The sequence below is a fragment of the Lissotriton vulgaris genome, chromosome 6, assembly GCF_964263255.1.
Source record: "Lissotriton vulgaris chromosome 6, aLisVul1.2, whole genome shotgun sequence".
NCBI lineage: Eukaryota > Metazoa > Chordata > Amphibia > Caudata > Salamandridae > Lissotriton > Lissotriton vulgaris.
The window spans coordinates 297,340,595-297,365,196 of record NC_141694.1 but is presented as its reverse complement, the minus strand read 5'-3'; positions in this window follow the sequence as shown (position 1 = coordinate 297,365,196).

The following is a 24,602-nucleotide window of genomic DNA, read 5'->3' as shown; positions in this document are numbered from 1 at the left end:
CGATTTCAATTATGCAGATGCACGTATGGACACTTACAGGTTTTACCGCAAATTGAAACTCAACAAATTCCACAGTCTGCAGTCTAAAAGAAAATGAACTGTTAGGTCAGAAGTCCTACTTTACTGACAGTGGGGGACCAGGAGGCAATAGATGAAATCTGGTCCCTTCAAAAAGAAACTGATGGCAGTCAAGTATCTGAATCTAATGTGGAAATGGGAAGTACCTTTGCCGGTCTAACGCCTTTTAAATCGAAGTCCACGTTCCAACCTATAATGCTTCATGATAATATAGACGTTTATCTTGATTTGGTGGTCAAGGAGTTGAAGAAACTATATGTAGCCACCAATAGCAAGCGCGAAAAAATTACCAAGCAAAATTAAAGCTATGCACAGTTGATTACGAAATTGGACTCAGACAACAGCATTTTGGTGCGTCAGGCGGACAAGGGTGGAAATGTTGTGCTCTGGCCACGTGACTTATATCTGGAGGAGGCAGAAGCACAACTGAACGACACTTCATGTTACAGGAAAAGTAATTGGCCCACCTTGAAATCAGCATGGGGGGATCAAAATGCCAAACTCCAGGCCTGAAGAAGTGGTGGAGTTATCACCGAGGATGAGTTTCGGTTCTTGAAAAAAGAGCACCCGGTGGTACCTTCTTTTTATTTGATCCCAAAAATTCACAAGAACTGTAACAAACCACCGGGTCACCCTATAATTTCTGCCATAGACAGTTCATTGGAGAATGTCTCCAAATACATTGACTATTTTCTGCAAGACTGGGTTTAAGGGTTGAGTTCTTACGTGCAAGATTCTACGGATTTTATTCGTAAAATTGACCAGTTGAAGTGGGGTCCAGACTTTTTACTTATGACCCTAGATGTATCTTCTTTGTACACCTCAATTGGGCATCGAGATGGTCTCAAGGTAATTGAACATTTCCTGAACAAACGTCCCATATATTATGGGGTGCATAACAAGATGCTATTATCCTTGACCCAAATGTGTTTAGAGCAGAATTTCTTCTTGTTTAATAATCAAATTTATCAACAAGTGAGAGGAGTCGCCTTGGGGGCCCGTTTCTCCCCCAGTTACGCATGTTTGCACATGGGGCTGTGGGAGGAACAGGTCCTGGCGTGGGAACTCCAGGCAGTCATGGAACAGCATGTGGTCACCTACCTCAGATATATAGATGAATTGTTTTTTGTATGGAGAGGGACGGAGGAGGCAGCCATACAGTTTGTCAACAGGTTAAACAATAACAACCTGAATCTACAATTTACGTCAAATATACATGCAGTTTCTGTCAGTTTTCTGGACAGGGAAATTTGCATCAAAGATAACTATATTCAAACTAAGTTGTTCAGAAAGCCCACAGCTGGCAACACAATCCTGCATGCAGCAAGTCATCATCCACGCCACCTGATCCGCAGCATCCCCTATGGGGAGATGCTGCGTATCAGGCGGATCTGCAGCAGTGATGAGGAATGTGGGATTGCTCAGGAAGCTAGCAGGTGCAGATTCCTTGCAAGGGGATATTCCAATACTATTATTGAGGCTGCCCAAAAAATAACGCAGCTTATGTGAGTGTTTGATTGATTTAGATGCTCCGTCCATCACCACCCCCTTTTGTACCGCTTATGTCCTGAGAAACAGCATTAATCCCAAAGAATAAGGATGCCCGCACAACCCCGGCTGGGGATGTGATTAAACCACGCATGATTTTGGCTTACAGTAGACAACACTCGGCCATTAGAAAAATATTCTACCGCAATTAGAATCTCATAGTGGGAGATCCTATTATTGGCAATAGGGTTTCAGACAAACCCCTCCTCACTTTCAGGAAATCTATTTCAATGGCCAAATCCTTGGTCAAGAATACCTTGGAACCCCAAATTTCGAATACATGGAAGGCTTTGGGCAGAGGTTTCAAGAAAGACTAAATATGTTGTCCCATTTTTACAAATACCATGTGAAATCACCAAACTCCTTAATTGTAAAACAGACTATGCGGTCTATGTGCTGGAGTGCACGTGCAGGCTCAGGTACGTGGGTAGCACCCGCCTGCCGGTCCACAAACGTGTACTCCAGCACATTAAAGCCATCAATAATAAAGATCAAGCCTACCCGGTGGCAAGGCATTTAGAAACTGAGCATAGTTCCAATCTGGTGCAACGGTCATACTATGTCATCCATTCGATTTGGCCCATGAATTGAGGCGGGGATCGAGACGCGAGGCTTCGCCTTCTCGAAACCAGATACATCTTAGAACTAGACAGTAAACAACCACATGGGTTGAATGCAACGGAGGACCTCTACACATGTTTGTGAGTTGTCCTTCCTTTTTCCATTTCAGGGCCCGTCCATGTACAAAATAAGTAGGGGATATCTTTGGGTTGTAATTTGAGTCGATACCCTTGGGGAGGCAATATATACGATGTCATTTGAGATGTCATCAGTGATGTCATCAGTGATGTCGCTGACCATGTCATGAATGATGTAATATGTGACATCATTAGCAGTGGATTGCGGGTCCGTGATATATAGTTAGTGCAACTAACTATATATGGAATTTCAATGGTTTTATGCGAGTAAAATAAGGTTTTGTAAATGCTAATCCCTAACTATATATGGTTTATAACCTATGGTTTTTTCAGTGAATTTTCAAGGTTTTGTAAATACAAATTCCTAACTATATATGGTCTATAACCTATGGTTTTTTCAGTGAATATATATATATATATATATATATATATATATATATATATATATATATATATATATATATATATATATATATATATATATATATATTCACAGAAAAAACCATAGGTTATAGTGGATATATAGTTAGGAATTTGCATTTACAAAACCTTGAAAATTCAATGAAAAAACCATTGGTTTTAGGCCATATATAGTTAGGGATTTGCATTTACAAAACCTTATTTTACTCGCATAAAACCATTGAAATTCCATATATAGTTATAAGCGCTAACTATATATCGCGCACCCGCAATCCACTGCTGTTGATGTCACATATTACATCATTCATGACATGGTTAGTGACATCACTGATGACATCACTGATGACATCTCAAATGACATCACTGATGACATCACTGATGACATCATCCAGTGACTGTATGTTTCTGTAAAGTTAAAATATCTCTTACATATTGAAGAATGAGTGGATATATAAGTGTCTGGATGAAGGATTTAGTAGGTGCATGACTGACTGTATGAGTGAGTGATTAAATGTGTCTCACTGAGTGCATGGGTTAGTGACTAAACTGTCTTAATTTGTGCATCATTATGTCTGTTGTTCTGTAAACTGTTGCATGTGTTGATAAGTAGCTATATGAGTAACTATATGGGTTATTGATTGGTTGCCCAAGTATTTGTATGGGATACTGAGTGTGTGTGTGGGTGGCTGGGAGGTGTGTGACTCTGTGCATAGATGTGTGAGCAGTTGATTCACTAGATGTATGGTTTCAAAAGTGCATGTGGAAACAGCTGTATGGGCGGTTGACTGTGTGCATGAGTGTATTGGTGAGTGAATGGATATCTCAGTGCTACATGTCAAAGTAAGTACATATGTAAAACACAGTACATGTGAGAGTTGACATATATAAATAACTGTGCATAAGAGCCAGTGAATGTGTGAGTGGCTGTATGGATCATTGTGAACTTGTATCAGGGATTGTATAAGAGAGTAAATATGTGTTAGTATATGTTTGAATAAGTAAAGTTTGTATAACTGTATATTTGAGGAAATGGAGGTGTGATTGATTCTTTGCATGACTGACTAGGTGTGTGAGTAACTCCATGGATGAGTGACAGTCTGTGAGTGTCTGTTTACACTGATTGTATCTAAGGTTATATTAGAGTCTGAAGAGGTTCATCGTATTATCACATGAATGATATCATCAGTGATGTTATCAGTCATGTCAAATGAGATGTTTTCAGTGATGTCATCAGTGATGTCATTTGAGATGTCATCAGTGATGTCATCAGTGATGTCACTAACCATGTCATGAATGATGTAATATGTGACATCATCAGCAGTGGATTGCGGGTGCGCGATATATAGTTAGCGCTTATAACTATATATGGAATTTCAATGGTTTTATGCGAGTAAAATAAGGTTTTGTAAATGCAAATCCCTAACTATATATGGCCTAAAACCAATGGTTTTTTCATTGAATTTTCAAGGTTTTGTAAATGCAAATTCCTAACTATATATCCACTATAACCTATGGTTTTTTCTGTGAATTTCAATGGTTTTTTGAAAGCTAATATCAAAAGCTGTCATGAGGGCTGCAAGACAGCTCGGCTCCGTCACCCATCCCGCCCAAAATAACGACAAACCCTATGCAAATATTAAAAATATAGACAACACACCAGCAAAGAAACAGGGTAAAACATTTTATTAAATAACTATTTACATAACGTTGGTTTATAAGATGATGTCAGTAGTGGACCGATGTGTGAATAGGTCGAAAGCAGCACAAGGCTCCAAGATCCGGATGGCAAGCTCCTGGATGTTGGGTGCCATAGTTCAGAGTTCTGAGTTTGAGCCTTTTTCAATGCCTGTGCTTTGTTGAATCAAAATGGCGGCTTGACACAAAGCTGACTCAAGCGTTGCTACTGATGCTATGCAGACCAAAACTGGTTTTCAGTTTGTAAATTTTTCTAGATTTTTCAATCCAAGTTTGGTTGACTTTGTAGAACGATGGCTTCAAATTTTCAACATACGGTGTGGTGGCGCTGACTGGGAGGGGGCGCTTCGCTCCTGCCCCCTCCCCAAGTAAGATTTTCATACGTGAAAGTACGTTAATGGTTTTGGTCCCTGAGTTGCTTCGATGTCACTGCCATTCTCAAATGGCATAAGTTCTGGATGTTGGGTGCCATAGTTAAGAGTTCTGAGCAGCGCTTGTAACACTGTCTGAAGCTTATTTCCACCTACTGCAGCTTCACTATTCTCAAAGTAAGTGAGTGTCGTTTGTGGACCTGACTGCATTAGAAAACAATGTGATATGTTACCTTCCTAAACAGCTTGACGGAGGCCCCTGAGGGGCGGTGTGATGGCCATGGACTCGGAGAAGACGCTTGGCTCCGACACCCTCCCCAAGTCTTATAGCACTGGTGTAGCCTGAGATCGCCCCCGACATAGGCGGCCGGCTCCCGGGGTCCGGCGGAACTTTTTGCCTTTTGATGACTCTTCAATTCTGAACCTTGTCCCATCCAGCTGAGTTGCGCCCACTCTTGCGGCTACAGCGTCTTGCCCACCATCCAGCTGAATTGCGCCCACTCTTGCGGTGCAGCGATAGGCGGCTGCCACAGGACTCTCAAAATGGCGGCCGGCTCTTCGGTTTTGGGCCTGGTCTACTAAAATGGCCCTGGGACACCTTTGAACTCGGACGCTTCCCTGATAGGGCTTGGGTCCCATTCTCGAAAAGCATCCCCTCAGCCGTGAAGATTCTACAAAAGTCTTGGGGGCCTCCGACTCCCGCAGGCTTCTGGTGGGGAGCGGCTGCCATGATTGCTCGTGGAATGGCCACGACGGAGCTACGAGATGGTAGTGGTCTCATGCTGACGCCAGCTTTAGTCTGAAACATCCAGAAACACTGTAGACTACCAATTCGATCAGTTCCGGTAGCGCCCCAACATGACCCGGAAGAGAAGAACTTGCCCTCCCCTCTTTGACTGATGGTTCTTGTTGCCTGTCCCCTCTGTTGTCATTTAACAGAACTTTTTGGACTGCTGAAAGGGGTTGTGTTCCGAACGCTGGTTGGTGGAGACATTTTGACTATATTCTTGACCTACGTTGTCGCGTAATGCGTTATATGACACGCCGCGTTACCGCACCCAGAAGTGATCCGAGGCGCGGCGCGCAGCGCGTAACGTAAGCATAACAGGTCATGTGACTTGTTAATAAAACTTTTCATTGGTTCATTTTACTTTTGTTAATTTAATGATGAAAAGCTTGGTCATATGACCTAAAAATTATGCTTTTTATTGTTTTCAAACTTTTTTTTTAAACATATATGTTATAATATTCCAGGCTAATGTACTTTCCCGGAAAATTTACAACTGTCTTGCAAGTAAAATATATTCCTTTTTCGAGAAAAAGGGCGTTTCTTCCTTCCATGACGGAGCCGTTGAGTAAAAGAGATTCGGCCTGCTGTCTTAGTCGCCGATACGCCTGATTATCAGATTCTTATCGATCACTTTATATTGCAGACATGAAAAACACAACTGCCCTTAAGCATTTATCTTTACTGCGTTCCTACATATTATACCTTTTATCCGTCATGTAATTGGACTGCTTTATTTCACTTGCCTTTACTGATTCGAAAACAGTGACTAAAAGTAAAAACTTTACCAATGTAAATACTACTACCGTGTTTTGTTTTAAAAACCTTTATTGTGAAAATGTCAGTATACAAATACGGGCCTATAACCACGTGGGCCGGCCACGGAGCAAACTGAAATCGTATATGATGAGGAGACATTTACACTGTAGAAGAACGTAACGAGCGGGCCATTAGGTTGCAAGAACAAAGGTGTCTAACAGTTGCGGAATCGGTGGACGTACATTTTGTAATTAAAATACGACAGGGCCACTTACAATAACATTTTCTAGATATACATTTGCGGGCAAGGAGTTACGAGTCCCATTTATACCGGCGCCATTTTGGGCGAGGCCGGGCAGGTCCAAGATATAGTCAAAATGTCTCCACCAACCATCGGCCAGACCAGAACCCCTTTCGGCCCTTTATGCTACAAGATGGTGTCTTCCATTCAGAAAATATTGTTTGCAGCATTTTGAAAGGAAACAGAAACAGCCGTTCTCCTAGTGAGTTTCACATTGTTACATTTAGGAAGAATGTTGAAGAGTAGTATGTGGAAAATCTGAAGCCATTTTTCTACAAACTCTCAATCAGACTTGGATGGAAAAAAAAAACATGAAGAATGTACAAACTGAAAACCAATTTTTGTCTGTATAGCATCAACAGTAACGCTTGAGTCAGCTTTGTGTCAAGCCGCCATTTTCATTCAATCAATAGCGTCCCCCTGCACACATTCAGGGACCTGGTCGTGTCTTCAGATGAAACGGATTGTAGGAAAAGAAGCAGAAAGGAAAAGGAAAAAAGTTCCGCCGGACCTCGGGAGCCGGCCGCCTATGTCATGTGCCACCTTTGGCCACACCAGGGCAATAGTGAAGCTGCAGCAGGTGCAAATAAGCTTCAGACAGTCTTACAAGCACTGCTCAGAACTCTCAACTGAGGCACTCAACATCCAGGACTTGCCATTCGGATCTTGGCGCCTTGTGCTGGTTCCGACCTATTCACACATCGGTCCACTACTGACATCACCTCATAAGCCAACGGGGCACCCCACGCCGACTTTCGGCGCAGCATTGTAGGATGGCCACACCAGTGCAGCAACTTGCTGGACACAACATCGGGGCCATCCAGATCTCGGCGCGTTCGACTCACTGTACCGCAAGAGTGACCGCAACTCAGCTGGACACGCCATCTTTCGGCGCAGCATTGTAGGATGGCCACACCAGTGCGGGAATTTGCTGGACACCACCTCGGTGCCATCCGGATCTCGGCGCGTTCGAGTCACTGTACCGCAACAGTGACCGCAACTCAGCTGGACACGCCGTCTTTCGGCGCAGCATTGTAGGATGGCCACACCAGTGCGGCAATTTGCTGGACACCACCTCGGTGCCATCCGGATCTCGGCGCGTTCGAGTCACTGTACCGCAACAGTGACCGCAACTCAGCTGGACACGCCGTCTTTCGGCGCAGCATTGTAGGATGGCCACACCAGTGCGGCAATTTGCTGGACACCACCTCGGTGCCATCCGGATCTCGGCGCGTTGTGCTGCCTTCGGCCTATTCGCACATCGGTCCGCTACTGACGCCGCCTCACGTGCCAACGGATTTTCTACGATTTTTTGTAGCCCTATGCCGCATAACAGGTCATGTGACTTGTTTATAAAACTTTTCATTGGTTCATTTTACTTTTGGTTTCCTAAAGATGGAAGGCTTGGTCATATGACCTAAAAATAACACTTTTCATTGGTTTAGAACATTTTTTTTTCCCAAACGATGAAAGCCCCACCTTGTTTCTGGATCATTCAGACTGAAGCTGGCGTCAGCATGAGAGCACCACCATCTCGTGGCTCCGTCGTGGTCATTCCGCGAGCAATCATGGCAGCCGCTCCCCACCGGAAGCCTGCGGGAGTCGGGGGCCCCCAAGACTTTTGTAGAATCTTCACGGCTGAGGGGACGCTTTTCGAGAATGGAGCCCAAGCCCTAGCAGGCATGCGTCCGAGTTCCAAGGTGTCCCAGGGCCATTTCAGTGGACCAGGCCCAAAACCGAGGAGCCGTCCGCCATTTTAAGAGCCTTGTGGCAGCCGCCTATCGCTGCACTGCAAGAGTGGGAGCAACTCAACAACATGGTGAGCGAGACGCTGTAGCCGCAAGAGCGGGCGCAACTCAGCTAGATGGCCGCCACCTGGGGAGGCCCGTTCACGCCGCCTCCCCCACGCCCCCCCCCCCCCCCCCCCGGGCCGCCGCACGCCAATTTTCGGAGCAGCATTGTAGGATACCAAAACCAGTGCGGCAGTTTACTGGACATCACCTGGGTGCCTGTCGTACATGTTGTGTCAGCCATGGGACACTGGACACAGTCCCATCAACATCTCAACGCGTTCTGCTGCCTTGGGACTATTCGCACAACAGACCGCTACTGACGAGGCCTCCCCCCGCACCACCCGGGACGCCCCACGCTGTTTTTCTGTGCTGCATTGTAGGATCCCAAAACCAGTGCGGCACCCAGGCGACATCACCTGGGTGCCTTCCAGAACTCTGCACGTTGTGCTGCCTTGGGACTATTCGCACAAAAGACAGCTTCTAACCATTGTTGCTTTTTGAGTTGAAAAATGTTTAAATGTTTTTAGTTTTTGTTCCGTTCATTATAGTTAAAAGTTAATAAAGTTTTATAATCTTACTTTGTTGAAGTGTTATCTATTTTTTTAAAAACGGGTGAATAGGGCCTTGAATCGGGTTATTGTCATGTGTGGGCTTTGGAAGTGTGCTGCTGCAGGATCGGACATTTCAAACTCAAATGCACGTTCTTTTTCTTACCTTTCCGAAGCATGGAGCGCAATAGCAGGCAGAGAAAGGGTGATGCACGTGTTGAACACTACCTGACCTGGCAAGTTGCTGGCAGTGCCCCCCCGCCCGCTCCTGAAAGAGGGCACACACACACCGCCGCCCCGAGTACTTCACAAATCTTTAAAAGACCATGCGCTTGTTCATGAGGCTTAAATGGTTTATCACCTCTTCTAGAACCCCTGCATCGACCCTCTGACGTTTCCTGGAAAAATTACCATGTAACACAATACCAAGCCCTGTCAGCTGAAACCCCCAAGGAATCGCGGGGCATATTATCAAGGGGGTTTATCTCCGCTTTTTTGGCTTTAAAAGCCATGAAAGCGGAGATAAAATTATCTCCCTATTACCAAGCTGTCGCTAACACCAGTTAGTGACAGCTAAAAGGAGATAGCGACCATCTTGGGCCCCGCTTTGCATGTCAGTGATACTTATCACTAATGACATGCAAAGTGGCGTGCCAAGATGTTAGCGACTGGAAACAGTCCCTAACATCGCTATCTCCTATTACCAACTTTTGGAGATATTCGCGCTAAGCGCGAATATCTCCAAAATCTAACACCTGTCCTGAGCAGTTCTTAGCCATGTTATCCAATGGGAGGTGGATAACATGGCTAAGAGCATTTGCTCGATAATACATGAATATCGCTGACTTTTCTGCGATAATAGCAAGGTTTATCTGCGATAAAAATCGCCGATGTGCGGCGATAATTTTTGTCTCTAAACAAGTGAGAGACAAAAATTATCGCTAGTTGTTCGTAATATGCCCCCGGGTTTTTGCTTGCAGAAATCGGAAGGCGGGAGACTAGCACTGAAATCAGTAGTCACACGCCTGAATCGGGAGGGTTGGCATGTCTGAATTCTCTACAGCTGGGGCCATAAACTACATCCGCAGGAGTAGGTGATAGCCTGGGACCAGCCTGGCATCTAAAATGGCTGCCGTGCACGACAAAATTGTGGCATTGGAAAAAAGGCAAGATGGCGCAGCCACTGGAAGAGATGTATCAACATATATCAGCCTCCTCAGCCACCCTCAGGAAACATAGGGGATTAGGATACGTCTCCCGCACCCCCTTATACCTAGTAATTTAATTAACGAAGCACAAAATGGCGAATTCCCGTTTCGCTACCAGTTTGCGGCCCAGTTCGCGGCCCGTGAAGCGCTTCTACCGTGAAAAATCATTTTTTTTTTTATTTTCCCCACGGGACCCTTTAATAACCCCAACAACATTCCTAGGGGGTCAAGAGGGTGATACCTTTCTCCCTTTCATTAAATTCCCCCTTCGTTTTTCACCTCTTCTTCTCTATCGATCCTACCGAGAGACAAGATGGCGGCCGCTCCGGACTGTCACGCAGCAAAAAAAAAAAAGCTCACGCACAGCCGCTGGAAGAGATGTATCAACATATATCAGCCTCCTCAGCCACCCTCAGGAAACATAGGGGATTAGGATACGTCTCCCGCACCCCCTTATACCTAGTAATTTAATTAACGAAGCACAAAATGGGGAATTCCCGTTTCGCTACCAGTTTGCGGCCCAGTTCGCGGCCCGTGAAGCGCTTCTACCGTGAAAAATCATTTTTTTTTTCTTTTCCCCACGGGACCCTTTAATAACCCCAACAACATTCCTAGGGGGTCAAGAGGGGGATACCTTGCCCCCTTTCATTAAATTCCCCCTTCGTTTTTCACCTCTTCTTCTCTCTCGATCCTACCGAGAGACAAGATGGCGGCCGCTCCGGACTGTTTAGAATGTTGACAGACACCGGAGAGCCAATCAGCTTTCTGCGCGCAAAGTTCCGAAACGCGAAAAGTAAGCGGACCGGATCGCTGCCCGGAGCGCTGTTACAGATATATATCTTGATTTAAACGTTAATTTCTCAAAATCCACTGAAGCACATATATTGAGACCTAGCAAAGGCACATCGGGCTAACAGTCCCTACAATTTTGCCAAGTTTCGTGCAAATCCATTCAGCCATTCGAGCTAAAAGTGAGTCCAACCGCCCTATGGAAAAATGAATGGGAAAAACGCGTTTTGGGACCCCCCTTTTTTCTCGGCCCCCCTTGACGAAACCCCACCAAATTTTCAGGGGCTGCTCAGAAACAAAATGTGCCATTTTCCTGAAAATGTCAGCCAATTCCGTCCACAAACGCCAAAGTTATTAGACATAGAATTTTCAAAAATCCCATAGGGAATTAATCCTAACTATATATACCTACTGGCGATAGCCAGTAGGTAATATATATATATATATATATATATATATATATATATATATATATATATATATATATATATATATATATATATATATATATATATATATATTCAATGAAAAAACCATAGGTTATAGACTATATATAGTTAGGGATTAGCATTTAAAAAACCTTATTTTATTTGCACAAAACCATTGAAATTCCATATATAGTTAGTTGCACTAACTATATATCGCGCACCCGCAATCCACTGCTGATGATGTCACATATTACATCATTCATGACATGGTCAGTGACATCACTGATGACATCACTGATGACATCTCAAATGACATCACTGATGACATCTCAAATGACATCACTGATGACATCACTGATGACATCTCATTTGACAATACTGATCACATCACTGATGATATCATTTATGTGATAATACAATGAACCTCTTCAGACTCTAATATAACCTTACATACACTCAGTATAAACAGACACTCACAGACTGTCACTCATCCATGGAGTTACTCACACACCTAGTCAGTCATGCAAAGAATCAATCACACCTCCATTTCCTCAACTATACAGTTATACACACCTTACTTATTCAAACATATACTAACACATATTTACTCTCTTATACAATCCCTGATACAAGTTCACAATGATCCATACAGCCACTTACACATTCACTGGCTCTCATGCACAGTTATTTATATATGTCAACTCTTACATGTAAAGTGTTTTACATATGTACTTACTTTAACATGTAGCACTGAGATATCCATTCACTCACCAATACACTCATGCACACAGTCAACCGCTCATACAGCTGTTTCCACATGCACTTTTGAAACCATACATCTAGTGAATCAACTGCTCACACATCTATGCACAGAGTCACACACCTCCCAGCTACCCACACACGCACTCAGTCTCCCATATAAATACTTGGGCAAGCAATCAATAACCCATATAGTTACTCATATAGCTACTGATCAACACATGCAACAGTTTACAGAACAACAGACATAATGATGCACAAATTAAGACAGTTTAGTCACTAACCCATGCACTCAGTGAGACACATTTAATCACTCACTCATACAGTCAGTCATGCACCTACTAAATCCTTCATCCAGACACTTATACATCCACTCATTCTTCAATATGTAAGACATATTTTAACTATACAGAAACATACAGTCACTGGATGTTGTCATCAGTGATGTCATCAGTGATGTCATTTGAGATGTCATCAGTGATGTCATCAGTGATGTCACTGACCATGTCATGAATGATGTAATATGTGACATCATCAGCAGTGGATTGCGGGTGCGCGATATATAGTTAGTGCAACTAACTATATATGGAATTTCAATGGTTTTGTGCAAATAAAATAAGGTTTTTTAAATGCTAATCCCTAACTATATATAGTCTATAACCTATGGTTTTTTCATTGAATTTCAATGGTTTTTTAAAAGCTAATATCTGTAGCTGTACAATGTATTGTTCTTTAAATTTTGAAATATATTTTTCATGTTCTTTAGACAATTTTTTTAAAACATTTTTTTTTGTTCCGCTCCCAGTCCGCGAACTGGTCTGCTTCCCGTTAGCTCAATTTAAAGCCGCGGCTTAGTACGCGAACCGGTCTACGTTCCTTTAGCGTAACTGTTACGTTTGCATGACGTTTTGCGTTATCGCGTAATACGTCGTTGGACGCGCCAAATTAGCGGACCCGGAAGTGGACCGGAAAGCGGAGCAAAGCGCGAAACGTAAACACAGCAGGTCATGTGACTCGAAAATAACACTTTTCATTGGTTCATTTCACTTTTGGTTTCCTAATGATGTAATACTTGGTCATGTCATATAAAATTAACACTTTTCATTGGTTTAGAATTTTTCCTTCTCCCAAATGATGAAAACCCCTCCTTCTTTCCTCACTCTGACTTTCATCTTGGTGAGAGAAAGAACTTTTTTGATTCATCAGCAATGGCTTCAATGGTTGCTTCTGCCAGTGTGCCCCCTCCACCTCCTCCACCTCCTCATGGGAAGAAAAGACTACCTGCTTCACTAATTATAGAAGAGGAGGAAAATCAAGAAGAGGAAGAACAGCAAGAAAATGACGAGTTTTTGCCAGAGGAGCCCAGAAGATATAATAGAAAAGAAAATTATATCTGGCAATTTTTTAAATTTCCTGCTGACCAAAAGAAAGTAAATGCCAGATACGTCTTTTGTCGCATTTGCGACGAACGACTTTCAAGGGGCACAGACAAAAAGTACAGTTTTGGCAATCATACAATGCACAGGCACATGAGTCGATGGCACCCTAACAATTACAGCAATGCACAACTTCGCGACCAACAACAAAATCCGCCAGAAATGGCAAGAAGATCTGTTGTTCAGGAGGTATCGGGACCGGAGGCGAGGGAGCTGATCCCGAACATCCAAATCAACATGGGAGAAGTGAAGCAAGTCTGTGTGCGGTGCAACCAGACACTTTGCTACCGCGAAAGTAGCATTACCCTGATAATGAGAGCCATCACCAATCATGTGTGCCCAAAACGCCCCAAAAAGTAAATTCTTTTTTTTTTTGTTGCTCCTGTTGAGCCGTCTTCGATGAATCATTTTTGTTTCCCCCCTCCCCCCCAAAAATAAAAAAAAATACAAAATGTTCAGAAAAAAACAAAAAAATATAAAAAATGTTCAGAAAACTAATAAAAAAAATTTAAAACAACAAAAACAAAAAAAAACAGTTCTTTTCAGAACTACCTCCCCATTATTAAAAAAATTGGTAGAATTCTTTGACCTCTGCCAAGCTCTATTTCTATTAGTTCGCTACTAGTTCGCACTCCGGTACGCGTACTTTGAGCGTACCAAAAATTTTTTTTTAAAAAAAGGAACAGTAAGTATAAGGAAAGGAAACAGACAGTTATGTTACAAAAAAAGACAGATATAGGGAGTAAAGAAAAGATACTGTTACCCGCAATTCACTTCTGATCATGTCATATATTACATAATTTTTTACATGGTCAGTGAGATCATCAGCAGTGGATTGCGAGTAACAGTTTTTTCTGTTTACTTCCTATAGTTGTCTTTCTTGTAACATAAATGTCTTTTCCTATCCTTATACTTACTGTTCTTGTTTTTAAAATTTTTGGAGATCATTCATAAACAGTAACATTAATAGAGACAGAATTAGTGAATAATAATGAAGAAGTATGAGAAGACAGGGACTGAGAAAAATACTGGAAGGAATAGAAAAATTAAGTAATAGAGAAAGGAAGGAGAGAAGTAGCAAACACAGGAAAGTAAAGATTAAAGAAATGAAGCAGTAGAACTAATAGATGTTAAATGTGATAGATTAAATGATTGAGTGAGGGTGACGATAAGGTGTGTCCTCTCTAAAAGTTTGTTTAAGGTGAACCGTACTCTGGGTTGCATATCAAATTTATGCTTGTTGAAGAATACAGACGAGATAATAGATGTGAAGACCTACCATTGCAGTAAAACATGCCCATTTATTACATCAATCATAACATAGTCAGTGACATCATCAGCAGTGGAATGTAGGTTAAAAAAGTAGAAAACATTTACCTTATAATTCATGTTAACTTTTCAAGCAAATTTTTCATACATTCAATCTGTAAAAGAGAGAACAAACATTTCCAAAAATATTAAAACATGTATTTAAAAATTAGAAAAAAGAAGGGAAAAGGTTCAAGAAGAAACAGTTTTTAAACAACTTTGACATTTACAGAAACCTCTACTTCCCTACGACCCCTACACAATCCTAAAGATATTTATTTTAAAAAAACAGTATCTTCATGCTGATGAAATGAGGCCTATTTTGAAACATGATGCTTCTTTTGCATTGCTTATGTCTCACAATAGTGATGCAATAACAGCGCAAAAAAGATGTAAAGCCATCATAAAATTGTGTCAAACATTTTAAATGATTGTTTTAGGATGCAAATAAGATGTGTGCTTTCAAGAGCTTTCTTTGAGGTGAGGCCTATTTCTTTTTTTAAAAAAAAAACAATACCTAGAAGTACAGCACTGTAAGCATTAAAATTGACACTTACAGAAGACTCTGCTTCTCCATATCTACCTCACATTTCTAAATATATATCATAATTTCAAAAAGCATAACATTAATTATACATGTTAAATGGTTTATTTTTGCTGTTCTCAGAATGTATCAAATTTCACTTAAATCAGTGACTTGAAGGTATTCATCATGTAACAGCGGGAAAAAAAAAACACAATCAAAATGACTGTGTTTAAAAAACCCATACAACCTTCGAAATCTGATTTCAAAACTCCTTAAAATTAACTTACTTTCAATGACGTCGAACGATCTCCTATGAACAGCATCCACTCTGTTGTGCTACAAATATTTTCAGCCCGCCACTTTCTGAAAGAAAACCTCCATCGATACGTAAAATATGCTACATAGAAAAAAAGACATCTGTCATTATATCACATGTTTCCACTAGGCCAAATCATGTTGCCGCGATTCGCAAGTCTTGTTATTCTTCCAATCAAATCCCGACATTTTCTATTTTCGCAACTTTCAAAAATGAAATATTTGAGATTATTTTCACAATCCTGGACTACTAATAACTTACTCTTCTTTGTCACTCATGTTATCCTTTTCCTATGACACTGATACTGCTTACTATGAAGCAGACTTACTTGCATTAGGTTTATATAGTTGGATTTTTAATCTAGACAGCATTGCAGACTTACATTCCCTCTACTTAAAATTTTGGTTTTAAAAACACCAGGTAAGAATTTTTAAGGTCAAACGGCAATTTTTTTTTGAACGTTACAACGGAATCATTACAGAATGACCAGCCGTTTCCAGACTTTAAGTAAGCTGTATAATGTCCTGATGTTGTTGATGGACCATCGTGATAGATAATTGCTACAGTAACAAAAGTCCTCCCTGATATTGACAGCTGAGAAGCCACAAAATTTTTTATTAAAGTTGACAATTTTGATCCATCAGGCCTACAACGTTGGATCATTAAAATGACATACTGGCCATATCTACGTATAAATAATGTTGACATCATATCACATTTACATTGGCTACACTCCATGTTGTGATCCGCTGCATTTACTAGCTTATTAAAAGAGACTGATTTACTGTCTGGCAAAGTTAAATATATAAATCTTTCTGAGTCTACACTAGTAGTACTTGATATCATACAGTTCTCGCAGTCATGCTGCCATTGATAAGAAAGCCCAAACAGGTGATCTACATCTACACCCTCAACTTGCAATATATCAAGCATATACATTAAAAACTCCTGACAATCTTGCTGATTATTTTCAGAGAAGTCTGTTTGACCTGAACATTCATCTAACAGATAACGAAGTTCAGACACACTTTCTACTTTTGTTCGATCAGTGCTACATTTCTCAAAAACAGAATTCAACAAAGAGCATAAAATTTGTTCAGAATTCAACAGAATCTGTTCTTTTAAACTCTCTAGTGAAAAGAGAACATTAACCACTACATTTGCATAGCAGTTGACACCAGAACTGTTTTCAAATTGAAAACCGACAACATCTTCAACAGAATCCACTTTCTTTCTGCTAACAATTTTCGGTTCATTGACTTTTAGTCTTTTTGCAACAACCTCCCTACTATTACTGCTATTTCTACGTTTGCGGCCTACCACACGTTTCTCAAACAAAGGATATTGAGGCAAATGTGGCGCATACTCTCTTCTTAACCTATTGTATTCCTTAACACAATCTAGATCTGCACAAATGTTTGTGACATCACAGTCAATCAAGTACAATCCCGATAAAGTTCTAACTCGTGACAATGCCACATATGCCATACCCTCCTTGAACACAGAACTGCCAATATTCACCAATGCACAGTCTACACTTAAACCTTGCGATTTATGGATTGTCACCGCATATGCCAAGCAAACAGGAAACTGTTTACGGCGAACATATAAATCTTTAACAAGCAAAAACCTAGCAGAACAACGACCAATTTGCTGTACTTCCTCAATGCCATCAAATTTAATTTTTAAAAATTCTATTCCATCTCTATTTCTGTATTTCTCAAAATCAACAACATTACCCATTGATCCATTTACCAGACCTCTTTCTACATGTAAATTCCTTCTCAAAATGATTCGGCAATTTAAACACACATTCAAAGTCTTTTCAAAACCCGCTGTTTTAGATATAGTCTTCTCTAATGAATCCAATTTTGATTTCAAATTGTCTGACAAAATAATTGTTGATCCCATATGCTCTAATTTGTCGATAGCTTCAAGTTTCACAATCTCTTGCTTTTCTAAATTCAACATTTTGTTGTTGAAGATGGCACATTCTGCAAGAGTTGGCATGAGACATATCCCGGATTTCTTCTCAGTAATTTTCTGAAAAATATTCTCAGGCACAATCTCTTGTTTGGGATATAAATTTGACAGTAATCGTGCATTTAAAGCTTCTTTCCCATGCTCGGTCACTTTTCCAATTCTAATATCTTGTAGAATATTCTTGTAATCTTCATCCTTTGCCTGACGCATATTTTGATGCAGTTCTGCATAATTGAAGTTTAACCATATATTGACGTTGCCAATGCTCCCTAGGCACTTCCTGGTATCTTCATGCGTGAGTATTTTGAACACAGGTTGACCTTTTACTGGTGTCAGCTGCAGAAGATCTCCGAAAACAATGATGTGTTTCCCACCAAATAACACATCATATTCAGTTTTAAGTACTTCTTGCATTCTCAAATGCACAAAGGCAAGCATGACATTGGAAACCATGCTTACTTCGTCAATGATAAGTAGTTTCATTTTCCTCAAGACTCTTGAAACTTCACAGCAAGCATCTCCAGATAACTTGTTGTATTGTAATTTGTTGTCATGCTCCACCGGCAGCATCAGTAGACGATGCAAAGTAATACCTTTAATGTTATGTGCTGCCAGTCCAGTAGGAGCGGTGACAACACAAGACAGCGATGACTCAGTCCTTTCCTGCAAATAACAAGAGATTGCTTTAATGAGGAAACTTTTTCCAGTTCCCGCTTCTCCACTCACGTACAGTCGGACAGGCTTCAACGATGTACAGGAGCACTTGTTCTTCTCATGACTTAATCCGTGCTCAATTTCCGTGGTAACTTTATCATATATTTTCCTCTGCTCAACGTTGAGTTGTTCTTCCAAGTCTTCTAAGTTAACTGAATCCTCCTGAGCATGTGCCATGGCTCTTTCCACTTCATTCATAGCAGTGGCAGCTTCATTTTCGATAATAGGTCCTCCAAGTGGATCTTGACTCAATGAAACAGAACTCTGACTGTCCTGAGAACTGTCTCTGGCAATCTCGGCTGCAATCGTTGCTTCCTGCTCAATTTCCAAAGTTAGCATTTCTTGATATTTAGAAAAAGCAGGACATTCTATGGACTCCTTGGCTGCATTGAAAGAGTCTTCGTAACAGAGGAAATCTCCAAGCAGTTCCTCTTCTGCACGCCAAGGCTTGAAAAGTTGCAAAAGTGCTAAATAAAAAAACTCCTTTTTTTCTGGAGATTCACCACTCAATTTTCGATGGTTTACTAATTGGCATTTTCTTTGCTTGACCAGGCAGCCCTCACTTCCAATTACAGCATACACTCCTTTCTCAATATCTTCTTTGATGTTCCTCTTGAATATATAATTTTGGAGAACCTCATATAGACAAACATTCTCAAGGTGACTGCTTCGATTTGGATAATATGTATCCAACATGTTGGTCTTCAAAATGTCGGTACTGTTTGGTTCCTTTTCTGCCAAATACTCAATTTCCCGGACAGGTTTTAGAACTCGATTTCGCGTTGCAGCAAGACCAAGACTCGCCCAAACGAGACTCCTGGATTTGGCATAGAGACTTGCTGAAGACAACCGGTCAGAACATTCGTAAGCTCCGATTTCTCGATGCGACAACATCTTCAGACTGAAACTGTACAACTTCTTGCTGAGGCTCTTTTCATGGGAAATGTCCTCCCACATATCCTTCAGTTCGGTCTTTTCTTTTTTGGTGATGTAAGATGTCACATACCGAGCCACAGCCATACAGTTGTCAGCCACAAACTGTATATCCATGTTAGCATTCCACATGGACAAAATCACTGGGTTGTAGTCATTGATGTACTTGGACTCTTCGTTCCTTTTCAAATTGTATGTATTCTTGGGTGACTTCCTCGTCACATTATGTCGCAGCGAAGACATCAAACTGTTCACTCTTCCTTTAGAAATCACCGGCCGTGGAAAGTTGAAACGACATTTGGTGTAGAACTTGTCCTTGTTTCTGAATTTACGACGACAGTACTTTCCACAACGATGGCTTTGGAAACGTAGAACTTGTTCTCTTAGACTTTTCTTCTCCGTTGCGTTTGGAACAGCACACGTAGAATACTGTTCGATGAAATTCATCACTAAATCATCCGGATCTGTTCCAAATTTAGGTGCATCCTTGATCCACAGCAACATATGTATATGAGGGGCACCTCTTGCTTGGTACTCCTTTCTCCAGAAGAAATCCAACACCTCTCCAAGAGGTGGATTCTTTTTATTTGTGATGAAAGACATCATAGCTTCAAATCTATGATTGAAGTACCTGCATACATTCACAGGATCCAAAGAACACAGTTCTCCAGGTGTCTTGAATTCAATGTTTTCAATATTTCCATTTGCCTCTCGTAGAAATTCAAGTAAGTCTTCCCAGCCATACTCGGCACAGCTCAGAGTGAGGAACCATGTCGGAGTTCCTAAGTTCCTCAGCATACATTTTAAATCACCATGACGACGGTACCAGTACTCATTAGTACCACGCTGACACGCCATGAGATTAATTAAGTGAGAATCCAAAATACTGTCTTGGACATTGACTTTATGCATAAAGTCACTTGCCGAGATGTTTCGCATCTGTATACCACTTTTTAAGATGTGGTTCACTGCATATGACAGTCCAGACAGATCGCTTTCAAACAGGAGATGAAACAAATAGGGAATGCATTGCCGAAACCTAGGATCTTCTGCATACAATCGTAAAGTCCGGTATTCAGACGCAGGAATTTCACGAGGTCGCTCATCATATCTTCCTCCTTGACCTGTGGGAAATAGCTGTGGGAAACACCGAGCTTCCAAACTTTCCTCCCAAACACTAATGGGACTCCCTTTGGCTTGTTTCATTTGAAACAACTCAATAGCATTCCCCATGACTTCCTTGGAATGCAAAGGATGAACACTATAATGTTCATATATTTCTTCACTTTTAGAGGCCTCTACTTTCTCAATTTGGCCTGCACACAAATCGCTATCCTCTTCATCACTTACTTCCTCTTCTGCAACATATACATTCTTATAGTACTTATTATTTTTCTTCAAATACACTGTTGCCTTTTTGACTTTCCTAACATCCACTAAATCTTGCCATATTTTCTTATTCTTTGTCGGAACCCCATTAACCAAGATAACCAGAGGTTCCTCTTCCACTTTTTCTATTCCAATTGTGTTAATGTTTTTATTCAAATCTAGAGGCAAATAAACAACTCTTCCCTTTAATCCTCTCTGTAAATCTGCTGGAGGCAACTTCCCTGTCTTTGGCTCCATTCTTACAATAGCCTGAAAGGGATGGATACTTTGAATCAAAATAGATTCATAAGTATTTAAATCCTTCAATTCAGAAGGAATCTCAACCAATTCCAGATTATTATGAACTGCCCTAGCAGGCATCTGGTTTTGGTTTAATTTATTACAACAATAAGTACACACACGTTGATCCGATCCCAAATCAAAATAATTTTCTACCATCAAGTATGTGGCTAAATCCTTCCATTCACTATTATTTTCCCTTTCACTTTTTGCATATAAATCCACTACCTTAGTCTGATTCTTATAATAAGTGCGTCGACAACATACACAAGTGAAATTAGGCCTCTCACTTGATTTCATCTGAAACGTGGCAATTTCCTTCTGAAAATTATCTGTACTGGAAACCTGTACATTATCTTCCACATTACCCTCTACTTCAGGGTCAATTTGAACATTCTCATCTTTACTACCAAAGTAACAAAACTCAATTTCTTCACAAATATTCTTCACATCTATTTCAGAACCATGCAAAAGAGCAGCACATAATTGTTTAAGCATAATTGCTGGACTCTTAGCATAATACAACATTCTCACTAATTTTCTCACTTTATTATGATGCACTGCTAGCATCCTGAAATGATGAAAAACACTCTGGCATACTCTCCTGGAAAGACAAGCCAGTGAATGACCACGCAAACCTGTCATTTGTCTCACTCTGCAAGGATCTAAATCTTGCAACAACTTCATTTTCTGCTTCAAACTTTTCTTATTAAATGTCCGTATAAAATCACAAAGCAAATTGATGGAAACCTGTCGCACACTACAAATAGAACTACACTTCCAAATGTACACAGGAGCCTTAGGACGTCTTCCTAAAACCTCATCACTTAGCGCCTCTTCTGTCTCTGTTGTCACAAGTTGTTCTTTTTCAACTGGACAACCATCCTTCACTTCATAAGCTCGACCACTGATGTCAACTGCATGCACCAAATCATTATCCTGAAAATAAGTCTCCTCATTAAAAAATGCCTCAGAACTTGAACTATGCATCCATTCTCCGGAAAAAACTTCACAAAAGTTAGTACGATTTACTACTCTCTTCCATCTACTTTTAGTTTTGAAATCAGAAATTACCTTGCTTAGTTTCCTAATTCTATTGATTACCAAAATAAACAACTTTCGCTTAATTTCAAAAGCATGATCAATAATTTTCTCTACATTTTTCTTCTTCTTATAAAATGCCGCTTTCTGTTTGCATTTCTTAATATTTTTCATTAAATTAACTATTATCCTATTACGGAACATTCGATGTCGAATGTCCCTAAACTGTTGTTTCCTTCTACTATCATGCACAGAGTTATCTCTTCCTCTACCAGTAACATTTTTGATGGGTCTCTCCTTTCCATTTAAATTGCTTTTCTTTTTGAGGACTGAAACATTTTTTGGAGAAATTCTTTTTCTATGACAAATATTTCTTAAGAATGATTTCGTGCTCTTACCCGGACCTTTCTTGGTGTTTTGACAAGTATTTGGGGAAGAGGACTGCTGCAATAAAACATCATCCTGCTGTCTTTGACGTTTTCTAGCCTTTCGTATTCGACTTTTGGAAGGCATTTTCCAAACTATGAAAGAATCTGCAGTTGAATCTGTGGAAAAATATAATATAAAATGTTATTAACCACTATTACCAAACAGTAAATAAATAACAGTCATCTAAAACTTAATGCCGTACTAATTATTTTTTGCTGCGTGACAGTCCGGAGCGGCCGCCATCTTGTCTCTCGGTAGGATCGAGAGAGAAGAAGAGGTGAAAAACGAATGGGGAATTTAATGAAAGGGGGCAAGGTATCCCCCTCTTGACCCCCTAGGATTGTTGTTGGGGTTATTAAAGGGTCCCGTGGGGAAAATAAAAAAAAAATTATTTTTCACGGTAGAAGCGTTTCCCGGGCCGCGAACTGGGCCGCAAACTGGTAGCGAAACGGGAATTCGCCATTTTGTGCTTCGTTTTAATTGTTTAGAGACAAAAATTATCGCCGCACATCGGCCACAATGCATGAATATCGTTGAAAAGTCAGCGATATTCATGCACTTTCCAGCAAATGCTCTTAGCCATGTTATCCACTTCCTATTAAATAACATGGCTAAGAACTGCTCAGGGCCCCATGAGGAACGCTTTCCATTTTAAAAGGGAAAAATAACATCAAAGACACTAAAATGCCTTCCAGCGACGGCTCGTGGAGGGAGTTACGGTGGGGCAGGACGGTGGGGAGGGGGAGGGGCAGGGTGGAGGTTGCTAAAAACCGGCATATGGATGATTGCAGGTAAGTAAACAATTTAATTAATAAAACGAATTTCGTAGTGCGCCTTGCATCGCAAAATGCAATGCAGTGCGAGCTACGAAATTCGTTTTATTAATTAAATTGTTTACTTACCTGCTATCATCCATATGCCGGTTTTTAGCAACCTCCGCCCTGCCCCTCCCCCTCCCCACCCTCCTGCCTCACCGTAACTCCCTCCACGAGCCGTCGCTGATGCCTTCTAAATATGACCCCAAACAACCTATGAAGCTCTAACAGTACATATCCTGAAATGTAATTGATTTCAAAATTCGTTTTTAAACACAGCATATAAATCAATTGTATACCTGCATTCATGGAGAAATGACTAAAAATGTCCTTGAGACACATGAAAGTGTTTTCTGCAATTCCCTAGCACCATTTTTGGGACACTATTAACATGGCTAGGTAACTCCCATAATCAAAATCTAAATTTGCCAAGCACAAGTGGGAGCGTATTTACAAGACACTTGCCCCAAGAGGAACGCTTTACATTTTAAAAGGAAAACATAACATCTTAGACACTCAAATACGTTATAAATATGGCTCAAAACAACCTATGAAGCTCTAGCAGTACATATCCAGAAATGAAATTGATTTCTGAAATCGTTTTTAAAATATGCAATTACAATTTCTCAAAGAAACAAATTCTATTTGTATATCACTAGAGACAAAACCACATTTTAAAAACACAGCTTTCTTCATCATTTTCTCCTTAAATCATACTATTCTCTATCTAAATTAAATAAATCTTTTCTCACCTTTGCAAATATTTTTTGAGTTTTGAAAACAGTCTGAGAAATACACCAAATTGTCTTCAGCAGAAGAAAAAGGATGCACTCCAAAGGCTGCAGCTATTGAAAGCACAGAAATACAGATATTCTTTTCACATATCTCTCATATCAGCCAATCATACCTCTTCCCTCACTTTTTTCAAATCAAAACCCTTCCCCCCTCTGCCCTGTCTGCCTTGTATCCATAGCAACCACCTCCTGGAAGACCTCTCATGTTTGCAAATTCACACAACAATGTTTCAATTGAACTCTGAACTCTCAGTGCACCTGCGTATCCAGTGCAATCTTTCATTAAATGTTTCTTCCTTGACCATTCAAATTACATCTTTCAAAGAACACATCCATGCACCCTAACATTCTGTTTTCAGAAATGGAAATGCACCAATCACTGCTAATGAATCATTAGCATTGTAAATCCACAGTTTTTTTTCTTTAGAAACTCCTACTGTTTCAACTGCCCTTTCAT